This window comes from Sylvia atricapilla, chromosome 2 (genome assembly GCF_009819655.1).
Source record: "Sylvia atricapilla isolate bSylAtr1 chromosome 2, bSylAtr1.pri, whole genome shotgun sequence".
Lineage (NCBI taxonomy): Eukaryota > Metazoa > Chordata > Aves > Passeriformes > Sylviidae > Sylvia > Sylvia atricapilla.
The window spans coordinates 71,970,428-71,986,684 of NC_089141.1; the positions used below are offsets into that span (position 1 = coordinate 71,970,428).

The window sequence follows — 16,257 nt, forward strand, 5'->3', positions numbered from 1 at the left end:
ATTTGGACCGTGAATTTGCAGAGTTACTGTTAAATTCTCACTTTCATAATTTCAGGTTTTTGGTGTTAAAATATCTGTTAGAGTTAGAGCATGCAAATGAGGGAGAAAACTGAAAAAAGTATTCAGTTACAGAATCATAGAATAATTTAGGTTGGAAGGGACTTGCAGAGGTCATCAAGTCCAAACTCCAGCTCATTGCAGGTTGAACCAGATTAGGTTGCTTGAGGATCTTTCTGGTCAAGCCTTTAACACCTCTGAGATTTCAGAATCATTTAAATGACTCACAATAGTGCTTTACCACCCTCACAGTGATTTTCTTTTCCTCCTTAATCATGATTCCCCAAGTTCTGACTTGTGTCCATTGTCTTTCATCCTATCACTATGTCCTCTCACAAAGAAGAGTTTAGTTCCATTTTTATTATATACTCACAGTAGGGAATTGAAGAAAATAATGAAGGGTCTCTATTTTTTCCTCTTAAGGAAAAATTTTTTCCTTTCTTTCCTCAACAAACCCAGGCCTCTCAGCTTCTCCTCATGATAAGCCTGCAGTTCCCAACATCATCCTTCTTTCTTTTTCTGAAATTAAACATGGTATTTTAGATCCTCTGTCGTCAGGTAACTAATCACCAAGAACTTTCCGGGATGACAGAGGCCTCACAGCATCATCAGCCACCTTCAGTAGCACCCTTCCTTGTAGTCTCTCTCGACATAAGCATGTTCAGTTATAAGTGCTCTGTAACCCTATCTTCCTTCACTGTGGGTAATATTTCACTCCCAATAAACACAGTTGTGCCAGAAAGGCCTGAGAGCAAATTTTATGGAAAAAAAAAAGAAAGTAAAAGGAGCCATCAAGTGTGTTGTGTTCTTTGACACTTGGTTTCCTGCCCTGTTGAACAGTAGGCCTCAAGCTTGATGTAGATTTCCTTTTTCTGCCAATGTCCATACTGAAGTTCTTTCAATTGTCTTTTCTAGAGTTTCAGCTTAAGTTAATTGTTGGAATTTTAAGAGTCTTTCCCAACGTCTTGTTCCTTAACCTGTTTCCTCACAGTTATCTCTGTCTTCTCCTCAGGTCATTTTAAAGTCCTTCTCACTAGAATTAGAAGCCTGCCAGCAAAGGTGCTCTTTTCCCAATTTTTCAGATGGACAATGTAGTAGTTCTCATTCTTGAGAAAAACCAAAGCCCTATGACATCACCTGTACAGCAAGGTGCATGCAGTCCTATATAGCTGAGTCTTCTCCTTCTCTGGAAGGACTGAGGAGAACATCGCCTTGACCCCTACACCCAGAGCCTACCACTTCACTTTCTTTGTCTTGTTCTTTCCTGTTTCTACCTGTCTGCCTTTTTTTGTTTGACCAGTTTTTTTGATAACGGAGGTCAACAGCAGGTCTTTTCACTCATCAAAGCAAATTTTTATTATTCACTGACTTATAGAGAAGCCTCAATTTGCAAATCTAATTGGATGATTTTTAAGAAATATGATGAATCTCAAATTAAAACTACATATTTAGGTATTTGGAACTATGTTTGAAATTTAGGGTTGCAAATATGAAATTAAAATAGAAAGGAGAAAAAACTTTTTCAGGAATACATTTCTCCTACAAAAATTACGCTGTGATTTGTTAAAAGTAGATGCCAGTTTACTGTAAGGATTCAAAAGATGATTTTTTAAGGGTTTGAATTTATTTTTTAATATAGCTTTTTCCTCTGTTGTATGAAGAAATTAATGAATTTAAAATCATGGAAAATATTCTTTTTCTCTGCTATATTAATCTCAGTTTGGCATGTCTAGAATTACTAGCATTAATGTTTCAACTTGCCTTAAAATACTGATCTACTCTGCTTTTTATTATATAGAGAAGAAACTCAAAGCTTTCATCCAGTGTATATTTTGAATCATAACAGTGGTTTGTACTCTAGCAATAACTGACAATATTTAGAAATTTATATTCAAAATTTTTATAGATATTTTTATTTTTATGAGTAGAGAAGATAATATATGGGAATAGGAAAATATCTAGATGAAATTAATATTTAATAAATAGTATTGGTTTAGCTCCAATTATAAGGCTAGGTTCAGCCTGCATAACTTCATAAATAGCCTAAGACAAGAAATTTTTATGAGATTCTCAACCACAGATTTATCTTGGCTTTGAAAGAAAGGGTATGTATTATGTTGAAGGCTCTCTGCACTTGTTTTCACAGGCAGAAGGAAACAAAATCCAGGCTATGTGAATAATTAGGAAAAAATAGGCATTTTTATGATAGGGTTATTTTTTACCTCAGTCCCACACAGTTTTTCACGTTGATTTCTTACTTTCTTATTCTGAAGCAGAAAAGACTATGCTCAAAAATCTCATCAGTCTGACAATGTGAAAGGGATTCTGTACAAACAAGCACAGTAAAAATACAAAAGGAAGGAAGAATCATAGGATGGCAGCAGCCTTGGAGAATGACACGTAACACTTTATCAAAGAAATTACAGTAAATTGGAAGCAATACAGGGACAAAAATCTCTTTTTAACGGTACTAAAATTTGACTTGGAAACCTGTTTTATTTCTGCATTGCTCTACCTACTCTTGATAAGGAGTCCTTTGGATAGACCTTTATAAATTGAACCATACAGAGCTGCTGTTTTCTTGTATGGTCAGGGAATCATAGACTGGTTTGAGCTGGAAGGCACTTTTTAAAGTAATCTAGTCCAAGCTCCCTGCAACAACAGGGACATCTTCAACTAGATCAGGCTGAACAGAACAGTGTTCAATCAGACCTTGAACGTTTTTAGACATGAAGCATCTAACATCTCTTTGGGCAACCAATTCCAGGGTTTTACTGCTCTCATTATTTCATGATCATTTCATGGTGTAGAAATGTGGAAGGAGAGTTTCTATATATTTTCAGAATGGTTTTTATAAAAAAAAATATTGGCTTCTCAACTTGAATCCAATGTGGCAGCATGTTTTAGTTCTGCATGTTTCATATATGCTCCCTAGAATTATCCTTGTTCTGTTTTCTGTAATGGTTCATTCCATGGAGCTCTCTGGTTTGTTCCTTATGGTTCTTCCTTGTTACAGTGAACTGTCACTCGTGTTATATAACCCCTGGGTCCTGTCTGTCACTTTGAGGCCTCTCCCTGCATCTGGAAAGTTCCAGGGAGAGCATCAAGTGATTGGACAGGGCCCCTGCATTCCCCTCCTACTTCTTTATGGTTTGTTCCCTTGTGTGTCACTTACCTGCAGAGCCGCACCTTTGTGTACCCAGATTGGTCCTTGGCTAAACCCATCCCCTTGTCCCTCTCCCCAGTAAAGGATGTTGCATTCGGGTGCTCCAGGCTCTGCTGAGGCAGACATGCTGGGTTGAGGCCGCTCATGCCCGGAGCTCTAATTACCTCAGCTGGTTGAACCCTCCACAGAGTCCTATCTTCCTTTCCTGCTGTAGTCACACTGCACCTCCAGACCAACCAAGACTCACTGGATGGAGAAGGTGTCTCAGGACACTGAATCATACCTCACTTGCCATGGTGCCAGGGCTGGCCAGGGCGAGCAAACACTGACATTGCAGCAATCCAACATGTCAAAACTCACAAATAACAAAAGCACAAGGTAAAGGGAAACATGCGGTACCAGTTGTTAGACCAAATACAGAAGTCCCTTTATTTTTATTCTCAATAACTAGGCAGTATTGGGACACAGTAACCTCGTCCTGTTAGTTAGATTCTTCAACTAAAGCAAATTAATCCTGCTGTCAAAATGCTAACGTCGGGGTACTGATTTTGGAGAATATCTAGACATAGCTATAAATCCATACACAGTAAAAGTGTTAAATTATACAAAATGGGTTTACACTCTGATGCAGTATTTTAAAGTGTTTTCAAAAGAGCAATCAAACTTAGGAGTAATATATCATCAGCATGTTGTCTTACAACTCTGTCTTTCCACCAAATTGATATTATTCATAAAATAAAAAATGTTAAAATAAATTTAATACTGTGTTGATTACCCTCAAATGAATGCTTACAAGTGACTCAGAGCATAGATGTTACATATAGTCAGTATATATGCTGCAAATATTATTTTCTCACTAATTCTCTTCTATTATTTTTTGCAGACTTTAGGGAAATAATTTTTAGATAAAATGACATTTTTCCTGGCAATTCAGAAGGCTAGCCAGCAACATAATTAGCTGATTACTTATTGTTTTCTTTATGAAAGAAGTCACCTTTGAGATGAATTTGCTCGAACATGAGAAGCTCTATATTTGACATACACTTTTGTTCCCTGCTGGTGGAGTGCCAAGGAATGTATTTTGGTCTTGTTTCACTAGGGTACTTTAATCACTATAAAAATCACTCAGAGGATCAACCAATGTGTAGTTGACATAGGGCAAATGCCTTGAAATTTATGTAGAGAATTCCAGCTGAAACACTACAAATAATATGGTTTTATCTTCCTAGTATTGCTGCAATAATAATGATTAACAGGCTTTCAAGTAAATCAGAAAAAGATTTAAAAAAATAAATCAAACCACTAAATATAAAGATCTTGTTTTGACTCATTGGAAACTAAACCTCTTGAAATAGTCACCATAAAGTGTTTCCTCACAGTTATAGGAGGTAGATCTTAATTAACCTTTCCAGTGCCCTTGCATTGTAGTTAATTAAACCACACTAGCTTAATTCTGCATTGCAAACTTACATTGATCAAAACTGTGAGTACAACCCGCATTCAGAGCTTTCAATCGACCTTGCAATTTAGCATTATAAAGCTTTTATTAGTAATACACGCTTTTAAAGAAACAATATCTTCATGTTAGATTTTTCTTAGTGTATTCAGGCAGCCGTTCTTTCTGGAGCAAGTTGATGGCAGTTACTGCTCTCATACTGTGACAAGTACCTTGAAAAAAATTAGGTGTAAAGCATGTGTACATATAGGTACATTTATACATAAACACAGATATAAGAATATTCTTTAGACATTTTCCTAGATGGGAATAAAAATTCTGGTGACCACCTATATCATTACAATTAGAGGTGAAATGGAACATTTAAATCTTTGTATTGAATAGCAAAGCATGCTGTATTTGAGACTATATGAATAGTAGCATGTGTAAGAGCCAATGAGATTTCAAGACCAAGGCAGCAGATCCACCTGAAATTCAGGAGCTACAGTTTGCTGATTTGCAGCCACCTCCTCAGTACTCACATTTTCTTTCCCAACACGGTGTAAACATGGCATCCCCAGAGAATTTGGGAGTCACTCACTTAGCCTTCTTACGTGCATAAAAGCTCATGTTCCTCTACTTGCTCTCCCCTTGCTCTGTTCATTGACCAGTGCAGAAACCTCTTTTGTTGTAAGTAAAAGTAGAATCTTTAGGAGGAGATTTATGTATGCAAGCACAATGTTCACGTCCGAATAGCTCTTCTTCATCAAAAAATGTCATCAAGCAATATAAAAAGACAGGAACAGAAAAGTTGCAAAATACCTGCATTCTTATTTATTTTATTCAAATTAAACATTTGAAAAGTACACAAACATTAGTGTACAATGCAACAAAGACGTAGAGTAACTTCCTTATTTTTTAATCTTCTCATGGCTAACTTCCTGCTCCAAATCTTAAAGCAAAATATCTTACAAGCAATATTAATTTTTCATTACATAAATCCTCAGCCGTTTCTCTTTTTTCATATGATGCTGATCTGTCTTGTTTCACCAAATGAAAAAAAATTAGACTTCAGTTATAAGTAAATTCTTAGTATATCAGTATAAATTCTGTATTTCATTTAATAAGGAGAATGTATTAAATGACCAGTGTTGCATTTACTGAAGATGTATTACAATCATGCAGAATTTACATGGATACAGTTAGGACAAGATTGCATTAAGCTTTATCTCCATGTCAAATTCCTCACTTAATCTCCAGGTCAAGGTGCTTTCAGTTAAAATCTTAACAAAATCAAACTAAACTGGTAAAACACACATTTTTAAAATTTATGTTTAATTTTAATTAATTTTGAAGTCCTGATATTCGGTAATCTAATTTCACTTGTTGTCAATAAAATACACACCCTCCTACAGAAAAAAAAAAAAAAAAAAAAAAAAAAAAAAAAAAAAAAAAAAAAAAAAAAAAAAAAAAAACCCAAGCAAACATGAAAATCCAAAACAAAACATAAAAATGACCCCAACCCAATTCTTCTATCCAGTCCCTCAGGAGTCTTTGAATACATAATGATTTACACATTGTAAATTTATGCATGTATTACATCTATATTAATACTCTGGCCTAATGTCAGAACTGGTGACAAATTCTCTGCTTAACATTATTCTGTATATTTCTCATAACAGTAATTTTATTAAGAGATAAAGTGTCCTACATTGGTGGAAGCTAAATAAAAGCCTGAATGGATTTTATGAATATATATCATCCATAATAAAAGCTTGGAGGATAACAGATCAGTCACTAGTAGTCTAATCTAGAGTGGAATGGATTATTTACAATCCACAATATAAGAGCAAGCTCTTCTTAATATATTTTCAAGCTTACTGGTAAGCAGGACTTGGTTTCACAAGACCTTGTAGCAAAGTCCAGGTCTGTCCCTTGCCAGTCTAATAGGTTTAGACTAAGTTTACCTCAAAATCTGCAAACTCTATGTTTGTGTTCACACGTTCCATGCACCTTAATTAATGAGCAAAGATTCTCTTAATCAGCATTAGAAAAGAATAGGTTTTCATATTTTTTATTCAGACTTTCATAGAAAAATGTTCTATAAAAGATTCAGCAAGATGGAAGCATTTTCTTTATCTCCTATAGCATCTGCATGGGATGATATAGTGGGAAAAGACCTAAAGTGCTTCATTGGATTCTGATCTAGGTGAATGAGGTTGTACATCCATAAATATCTGTCATATAGACCAAAGTTTTTATGCATCTCTATTTTATTTATCTACTACTGGGACGTAAAATACTTGTGTAGTCTCCCAGGATTCATTTACATTTAGCTTCTGGACATTCTGCAGTGATCTGGAGGGATTGCATCCTCAGCTAGCCCATGTTGGTCACCAGGAAATACACTGAATTTGCAATCATGGAAGGCAGGACAAAGAACAAGGGATGCAGAAGAGAGCCTTCAACTTGATAAAAGCCCTTAGTTTTATCAAAGGTTCATTCTAAGGTCAAATCTTGAAATTGTTGTTCCAAGAACTCTCGGTAACTTTGATATTAAGAAGATTTATTGCTCTGCTGAAAAAATACAGAATGACTATGGACAAGCTATATTGAGAAAGTAATATAGGCAAATCACATGGAGAGAAAAGTCCTCCATCCTAAAACATCCTCAAATTTAGTGATCACACGACCTGATCAGATCTGTTTGGCATGAAATGACATATTTTCACATAATTTCTCAATGAGAAAGACAGTATTATCCACTTTTTCTTGCTTGCTCTGAGCAGGAGGACTGTGCATCTGTCTTCTTTCACCTCCAGCTCATAAAAACGATGGGATGGATAGCTTCTATATTTGTTATGCATTAATTTACTTCAATAGAACAAGAGTTCATCTGACCTCATTTCTCCTTTGATTAATTTATCAGCTTGGCATTTTTTTTCTTATCATATTTTTAAACTATGTGGTTTGTTCATTTGTGGCTATAAATAAGATTATAATAAAAAATACTTCTTGACTTTCAGCATGGTCATTAAGTATCCATTTCTCACACTGAGAAACTCAGTAAAAATTTGCATTGTTATGTTTAGGCCATTGAGCTTCTAATAAGTTAATTCATAAAAGATCAGGAATAAAATTTCTTTATATAGGTGTGTTTTCTTTATCAGATTTCCCTCATGGGTCAGTGCATGAACTATATTTTGTTTATTTTCTGCTTTTAATAGTCCTATATTTTAATTAGGCTCTAATTAATTTTTACATTAATTTCTAGAGTCATCTTTTTTTTTAAAATATTGGTTTGGCAATTTGAATTCTCAAACACATCAGTACTTTTAGATGTATAAGCTATTTTAAAATCTTAGTGAAAAGAAGCAGTCATATAGCTCTTATATAGTCATATAGCATATGGATATTTCAAAATCCATATTTAGCAAATTAAATAATGGGGGTTTTGTGGGAAGCCTTTCTGTTTGGTCAAATGGCAGTATTCTAATATAAGCATCCTGATGCTAATAGGGAACTTTTCAAACATTTCACTGTTTAAGACATTTATAAATAGCAAACATTGCATATTAAAAATAGTATTCTATTGTTATCAAAGAAATCTCGGTAGAGGAACAGAAACGTGTTTAAATGGTGTATAGACATAAAAAAAAAACAAACCAAGAAACCCAGGGAAAAATCAGGAATTTCATCTAGAAAATGTAGTAAAAAGGAGTTTTTTCTCATTTTTACATGTGGAAATAATGTAATGTTACACTAAGTTCTATCTTAGGAATTCTGTTTTTCACCTGTCAATACTGAGTATCATTGCATGCAAGAATATACCAGGCATAAAATACTGACATTTTTTATGTGTGATAATTTTTAATTCTTTACTATGTGACTGCACGAGATGTTTTTAATACAGCATAAAAAATGAAGCAGTAGCTGTCAAAAGTTTAAATTGTACAAGTCTGCAATACCTCAAATGTCTTTTGTAAGACCCATTAAATATAGTCTTTCCTTGAGGCTTAAACAAATGTTAGGTTTTGTTGTGTGCTGGCCACAAAGAATGTTTTATTGACCTGTTAGAAAAGCCACTGATGAGATCACACGAGTTATGAAGCATCATGAAGCATTGCGCGGATGCCTTGAACATTAGTGACACTAAAAGAGCATATATAAATAAATAAATTCAGACAGAAAATAAAATAAATCTGGCAAGAGGAAATAACATTGTTCCAACAATCAACCATCACAACAAAGCAAGATGAGCCTTGGAAAAAAATCAAAACTGACATAGGAAAAATGAGAAACACAAACACATGGAATGAAACATTCATAAGTTTGTTTAAACACACTAAGGATCCCTGTGAGGTTTATAATTCACTTCAGTGAGGGTAGAATTAAAATTAGAGGCAGGCTTTTAGATGTACTAAGACATTTCATTTGCTAACTGCCAGAAATTAAGCACCATGCTAATATTAAATGTAACTGCCCTCCTTTTCTGTCTGAGCTGCCTTTAGCAACTTAGAGGCCACATCTTCCCTGCTTTAGACATTGGAGATCAGTAGATGATTGTCAAGCTAGTTACCAGAAATGTTGCCTAGGTTTCTTTTACAGTCATTTCATTAAAAAAAATCAAACCAAAAGAACAACAACAAAAAAAAACACCAACAAAATAAAATAACCACAGAACAACCACACAGAACAACAACAACAATCAAACAAACAACCTCCCCTAACTGTCAAGCATTTGAAGAGTAGTCAGGGAGTAGTAATAGGACATCCCAGAGACACAGTTATGTTTGAACTCTCACTTCTCAGAAATATGTGTTCTAACTAAAGGTGACACACTGCACATCTCCACCATTCCACCCTTTAAAATTTCCCTCAAAGATGTGTAGACACTGCAATGTAGCTGAGTCTTTTCAAAATTATTATATTTGGGAGTGAGGGAGTGAAGCTGACCCTGAAAAAATGGGAAAGAGAGGTGTTTATCTGGTGCTGATTTTTTTGCCTACTTCAACTTGAAGCAGTGGCTAAATATTTAATTGGCAATAAATTAATTCTGTTTTGTCCAAATTGATTTTTCTTTTTTTTTTTTTTTTTTTTTCCCAAGTAGTATAATTTGTAGCAATCTCCTTGTCTTTATATCCATCTTTGTTTTGCCATTCCTATTCTTATTATTTTCTACCCCAATCCTGCTTAAGGATGAGAGTGAGCAGGTGGCTGAGTAGAAGATCAGATTTTCATCAAGGCTAACCCATCATAAACAAATGAATACAAAACACCATTGTTATTGTTCATGGATATATTCATTTCAAAGCAAGATAAATATATTTTATATACATATAATTTATTTTTATCTTCTCCCTTACTAACAGATTATGTCTGAGTTTATCCAGTTCATTAACAGATTGTGCCAAAGAGGTGGCAGATTTTATTTGGCTGATTTTCCTTACTTTCATAGTATTTTCTTCAATTTAACACCTCTTGTTTTTAATACATTTAGTTGAAATTAAATATTTACAAAACAAATTACATGCTTTCAGACACGGAAAAACAATTTATTTCTCTTTGGAGTTAAGGTTGTTTTTCAATGACAGCAAATACATTACTCTTAATCCATCAAAAACCCCTCAACTTTACATTTTTATCTGCTATCTATATGCCTGCCACTTCGTCTGTTTTTTTCCTAAAATAGTTCAGAATTCATCAGAAAAAACTTGTTGAACATTTGGAATTTAGTAAATAATAGGCGTGTCATGTGTTAATTAATATAATTCATACAAAATTAATTTAGTTTTTCTGTTGAGAAACATTGTCTTTTATTAGCAGTGTGCAGTTAGAGAAAAAATATACTTATTTGTTTAAGTGTACAGTGTTGTTAATTAAATTTATTTCATCTGTTTTGTTTTACATTGGAGCAGAAGCATGAAAAGCTAGTGACTACAGTAAACAGTTTTGGCTTGAATTAATTGATGAGTCCCACAATAGGTACAAAGTGTAAATTTGAGGGGAATTGCTAAAACATGCTAGAATTTTATAATGTAGATACTGCCTCCAGGGGAGGAAATATTCTAAATGTCCTTGCATTTATCATAGTCTAATGAATATTCAGTTTATCTCAGTGGTCTAAAGAGTGAACAAAGTGTCTCAGTTATGTTGTAAAGAGAAAATGAGTGATCCAGACAGACTTTCTTGCTGAAATTGGTTTTTATGTTGTCTTTTCACTGAGACAAAACAGTTAATTTAAAAATTATCTCTTATATTAGAGGTATCTCTTATTTAAATATATGCATCTAGCTATGCATTATAGTTTTTTAAAAGCTGTCTATGAAGGTGAAATGTAACATACAAGAATTCCAAGGGTGGAAGGCGGGGTAAATCGAACTGTGAGAAGCGTAAAGTTTTATATGCATACAGATTCAGATATATGGCATCTTCAGACAAAGACATGGAAGGGAAGTCAGATTGACTACACACTACTCTATTATAAAGCTTTGCTTAGGATCATATTAAAATAAACCTAAGGTGGTTTTACAGTACTCAGCAATGCTGTTGACCACCTTTCAGGTCCATGTTCTTCTATTATTATTTTTATTAGTTTAAAGTGGAAATTGGTTTCCTACCCTTTATTTTTGTATCTTAGTGGATAACTCTTTCACTTAAGATTTAAATCTCAAGCAGTACAAAGAGGTTACTTACTAAATGCACCATCTGTAACTAGAGAGCTGCAACACATTACTTTCCCCTGAGTATAGTTTGGATTCTTATTTGCTGAATTTGAAAGAGCTTCCCTTACAGCCCTGTGGCTGACTGCAGCTTTTGACACAAACTAGGGAAAAAAGGTCTTTTTTTCATGCCAATTTTTTTGCTACAGCTGTGAGAGATATCATCTGTTTAATGACACTAACTGAATGACAACATTTTAAAAATCATGTTGAAAACAATATTGTTCAAGCTTGCACATTCCTACTGCTGAAATATTATCCAACTTTTCTGATGCCGGATTTCGCAGTATGCATCAGTTAATCAAAATTGTTAATATATATAAAGAACTGGGAAATTAACCAAGTTAATCAATACCAGAATTAAAAGAGCAGAAACTATGTGGAGACAAAATGAAAACAAAGTGATAAATATATAATAAAAACACCTCTCTGGATATAATTGGATTTGATGAACTGTCAGATTTTTACTATAAATATATTTCAATACTAAATATTTAAATAATATTTATTTTATTGATTTATATGTAAAATATGCTAAAATAACTATTCAAGGCTCTCTTTTCTTTAAACTATATTTATCCTTTTTTTAGCTATTGAGGAAAAAATTACTCATTCTTCAGCTATTCAGCTGCAGTTAGCTTAAGAGAGAAATCAAAAAAATTTGTTACAATTGTCAGTCCTACACAACTGAATACAGTTCTAACATATTTCAAAACGGACTAAATTATAATACAGTGCATTTAATATAAAATCTTTTTATTCCGATCAAGTAATGAGATCTTGTAAAATAAATTTTATGAGATAAATATTTTCTAAATATTATCAATCAAATATATCCAAGTAACACAGAGGTTTAAAAATCCCTTACACTTAGTAGTCCCAAGGTAATTTTTTTCTTCACCTCTAGAAGCATATATCTTATCTAGTTTTCAATAGCTTATTTTTGGAATAATGTTTAACTTAATAAAAGCTGTGTAATGACATGGGTAACAATTTCCTTCAAAATAATTCTTTTCAAAATTATTAGATTAGGAATGAAATGCAGTTAACCAGGATCACATGACTAATAGCTAAAGTTCATAAAGAATTTTTTTAATCTGTTTCCTTATTATTTCAAAGATGTTAATAATGATTTTATTCATATTTGAAAAGCAAAAAAAGTTATCAAAAATAAACTATGTAAAATATAGTGTATATTAAAATAATGGAGTTGTAATATTTGAAAGCCAAACTGTTGGCAATAAGTAAAAATATACATAATTTAGTGTATACAGAAGTGTGATATTGCTGTCATCATCCAGAGCAAGAGTAACAAATCAGACAGTTTCCATCCTTAGTCAGAAACCAAGCTACATGCTTTACTGATGAAAAATGATGTTGAATGTATTAGAAAATTGAATGTGCTCTGTGGTATTCCTTATTCTCTGATTGTGCTTCATTGTGCTTGAAATTTAATGAAATTTAATTATGACAATAATTCAATTGCTGGTAAACTCTTACGTGACAGCAGGTCTGCTAGAAGGAACTGAAAAATTCCAATTCAGCGATGGCATAGTTATGTCAAGATTAAAAGAGAAACTAAGAGGAACTGCTGGAATAATTGGTAAATTAAGGCTAAAAAAATTACTTACAGAAATAAATAAATTGACATATTCATACACATATAATACTTTGGCCTAGACATTGGTTTTGTTGTTGTTGTTGTTTTTTGGGTGTTTTGTTTTGGGGTTTTTTTTGTTGTTTGTTTGGGGGATTTTTGTATAAGATTAATGTATGTCTTATTTTTGCCCTGGGTATTATTTTACCCTGGATGCTGTGTGGAAACCTGTGAAAAGTGCCTACAGCGCACTGAGCCAATTATGGTACTACCCCAGCTGTGGAGGAGAATTTTGCTCTGTTTCACAGATGACACTTAATGTGGGATGCTAATGGCTACAGAGACACTAACTTGATTTATAATCCCCAATTAAATCTCCCTCTGTAGTAGTTAATTAAGAGCAATGCAACTGCAAATTATTCCCCTTCTAACTCACATAAATCATATACAGAATAAAGAAAACAATAATTATTTTAAAAACTATACTTGGAATATAGTGTTAGATTCTCAAGTGTGGATTTATAGCAAGTGAAAGACATGAGCTTTTTTAGAGAAGAGGAAATTCCCAAAGGAATGATGGAATGGCCACCTTTACTTTTTGTCTAACTATGTCCTGCTCTAAACCAGGACAATATTATTCAGGTTGCACCATTCCTGCAATGCATTAAAAAGACTAATAAACTGTAGATTGGGAAATACAAGAAAAGGAAAACTAGCATGCTTTGAAATCTCGACCATTATAGTAAAACTGATGTCATAGTAGCTCTAAGTTTTGCTGTACCTATACATAGTACAGTTTTAAGGAAAGAAAGAACTTATTTAAGCTGAATTTTATGTTCTGAAAATATTTGGTGAATTTACAGGTGTATAGGATTATAACTGCCAATAATTCTTCATGATATTCAGTTTCTAGATAGGAAATTCTGAAGCAGAAAAGCATTGTTAGGCTCATCAATTCTATTACAATGTTATGGGTCTTTATAAAACAAACTGGCAGACGAGAATTTACAAATGTTCTTTTTAAATAAGGTTTTCAGTAAAACATCCAAACATTTCCCAGCAAACTTGCACAGTTTTAGGGGCTCCCAGATATCCTGAATAATAGAAACTTTTGGTCTGGACTGCATTATTACTTTGGGCATTTGTCGTGAATACCAAATATTATTCAGTAATTTGAATATTATTTGATAAACTTATTGAAGTTTAGGACACATCCATTCTCAAGTTCAGACTATTGTCTACCTTTATACATATACACAAAAGGAAATTATTCAGTGATGAATTACATTTGACTTAAATTTTAATATAATTTTTCATTTAATATCATCTCTTCCTTATCACTTCAGCTCAGACTATCACTCTAGTATCTGAAAAACAAGCTAATCAAATGATTTATGTTATATTCTTGTCCTAGAAAAATGAAACTGTTGATGATAAAATGAAAGGGTAGACAAGTTTCATGATGCATTGACAACTTTTCTCCCACTTCTAATGTATTTTTCTTATTTTTCTTCATAGTGCAGAAAGCATCTTTGTAATGAAATATTTTTTGCCACCTCATTAACAGAGCAGGCTTATTTGGTCTTCTTTTTTTTAGTTTTGTATGGCTTTACATAAGATTTAATTTTACTCAATTTATAAAACTACGAACTCATCATAAAAAAACAAAAGCTAAAACTAGTTAAAACCATACACTCAATCAAAAATTGTCAGTTAGATGAGACTGAATTAAATACAGCCCATTTAAAAAGGATAGATCATGTCCAGTTTAACTACTATATTCTTAGAATAATTTATTCTTTTCAGAGTAGTAAAATATTCTTGATCTAATCTTCCTGGACATCAATAAAGACCTTGGTACACTGTCACTCTACTTGGAAAGCTGGGGAAAGTAGAGAAACAAACAAAGGAATTGTTCAAAGGGAAAGATACAGTTGATAATGATGAAAAGGGACCACAAGTTTGTTTCTCAACAGAAATTTGAGGTTCTTTAACAGCCTTATTTAATATTTTCACCAACGATTTTTAGTAAAATAAGAATTTAAAAGTTAATAAAATTGCTGAGAGACAATAAGGAAGCAGTATTACTTTGGATGATTGAATATCATTAGATGATATTGAGAACCTATTAATTAAGAATTTATTAAGTGGGATTGCATTTCTAATCCACAAAGGTAGGTCACACAATGGCATCAAAAGAAGTGTTTTTGATACATTTTGGAGCCTCTTCATTTAGGACAGAGAAGAAGAATAGAAGAATGCAGCTATCTATGTGTGTAAATCAGCCAGGGGATGCCTACAGATAATGGTACAACAAGGCTGAAAAAACAGCAGAGACATCCTCAGAATGTATTAGGTAAGAAATCTACACTGAACAGAGGTTTAGCCATCTATCTAACCAACCCCACTGGTCTTTTCACAAAAGAATAGTGAATTGCTGTAATTCTTATAAATCTCTGAGCACTTATTTGTCAAGAAAATCTTTAAAAATTAAGTTCCTTCCACAAAGCATTGAGATATACCAAGATCCATGTATATACATAAGGTGCAATAGTTTTTATTATTTGCATGTAAAATGTAAATCAATGGAAATCTTTGATAAGAAGATTTTGTGGGAAACTACGAGGTCTTGAGGCTTTGTGTAAGTTACTGTATCTATATCATATCTAAGACCTTATTATGACTTACAATCAGTCAATACTAAGAGCAGTTGCTGTTTGGGTTTTTTTTTTTTTTTTCAGTTTAATGATCGAATATAAAAGAATTGTTTTTTCAATGTGTTGGTACACTTTGCATAATTTTTTGTCTCGCAACAATCAATTATTTTTTCAGATGACCTTTAAAAAAACCCTCTTTCCCTTTAGAGGCTTTTTCTGCCTCCTGTGTTTGAAAAGTCTCTCATTTAGCATAACTACAATTCTCATGCAAATTCAAAATTTTCTTTGATTAAATGAATAGTAATTATACAGAAATACAGAAAATGCTTCAATATTGTTGTTAATTGGACATCATAGAAAGTGAACTGTTCAGAACCACCACCTATTTCTGTTCTTCTAGTCTTTGAACTCTGATTCTTTTTTCTCTATAGCTCTCCCTATTCTTCTTATTATAGCAAACATTTTGATTTTCTTCATTATAGACAGTAACAAAATCTTATTATTTTGTAGACAATTGTTAGATGACATAAAATATTTCATATTCAAAATATACATAAACATCTATTTTAGAACATTTATATGTATAAAAATATCTTTCTGCCTCTAAATAACACCTTCCCCTT

General features: G+C 33.0%; 2 long non-coding RNA genes across 2 annotated transcripts in view; one reads left to right on the forward strand and one right to left on the reverse strand.

Moving 5' to 3' along the window:
- LOC136357838 (uncharacterized) overlaps positions 1-6,144 on the forward strand; it is a 314,577-nt gene extending 308,433 nt beyond the window's left edge. The window contains exon 3 of the long non-coding RNA XR_010742967.1: positions 6,074-6,144. This is a non-coding gene — a long non-coding RNA (uncharacterized lncRNA). The remainder of the gene's footprint in view (positions 1-6,073) is intronic.
- Positions 1-16,257, reverse strand: part of LOC136357839 (uncharacterized) — a 105,974-nt gene that overhangs the window by 13,053 nt on the left and 76,664 nt on the right. The gene's annotated exons all lie outside the window — the stretch shown is intronic.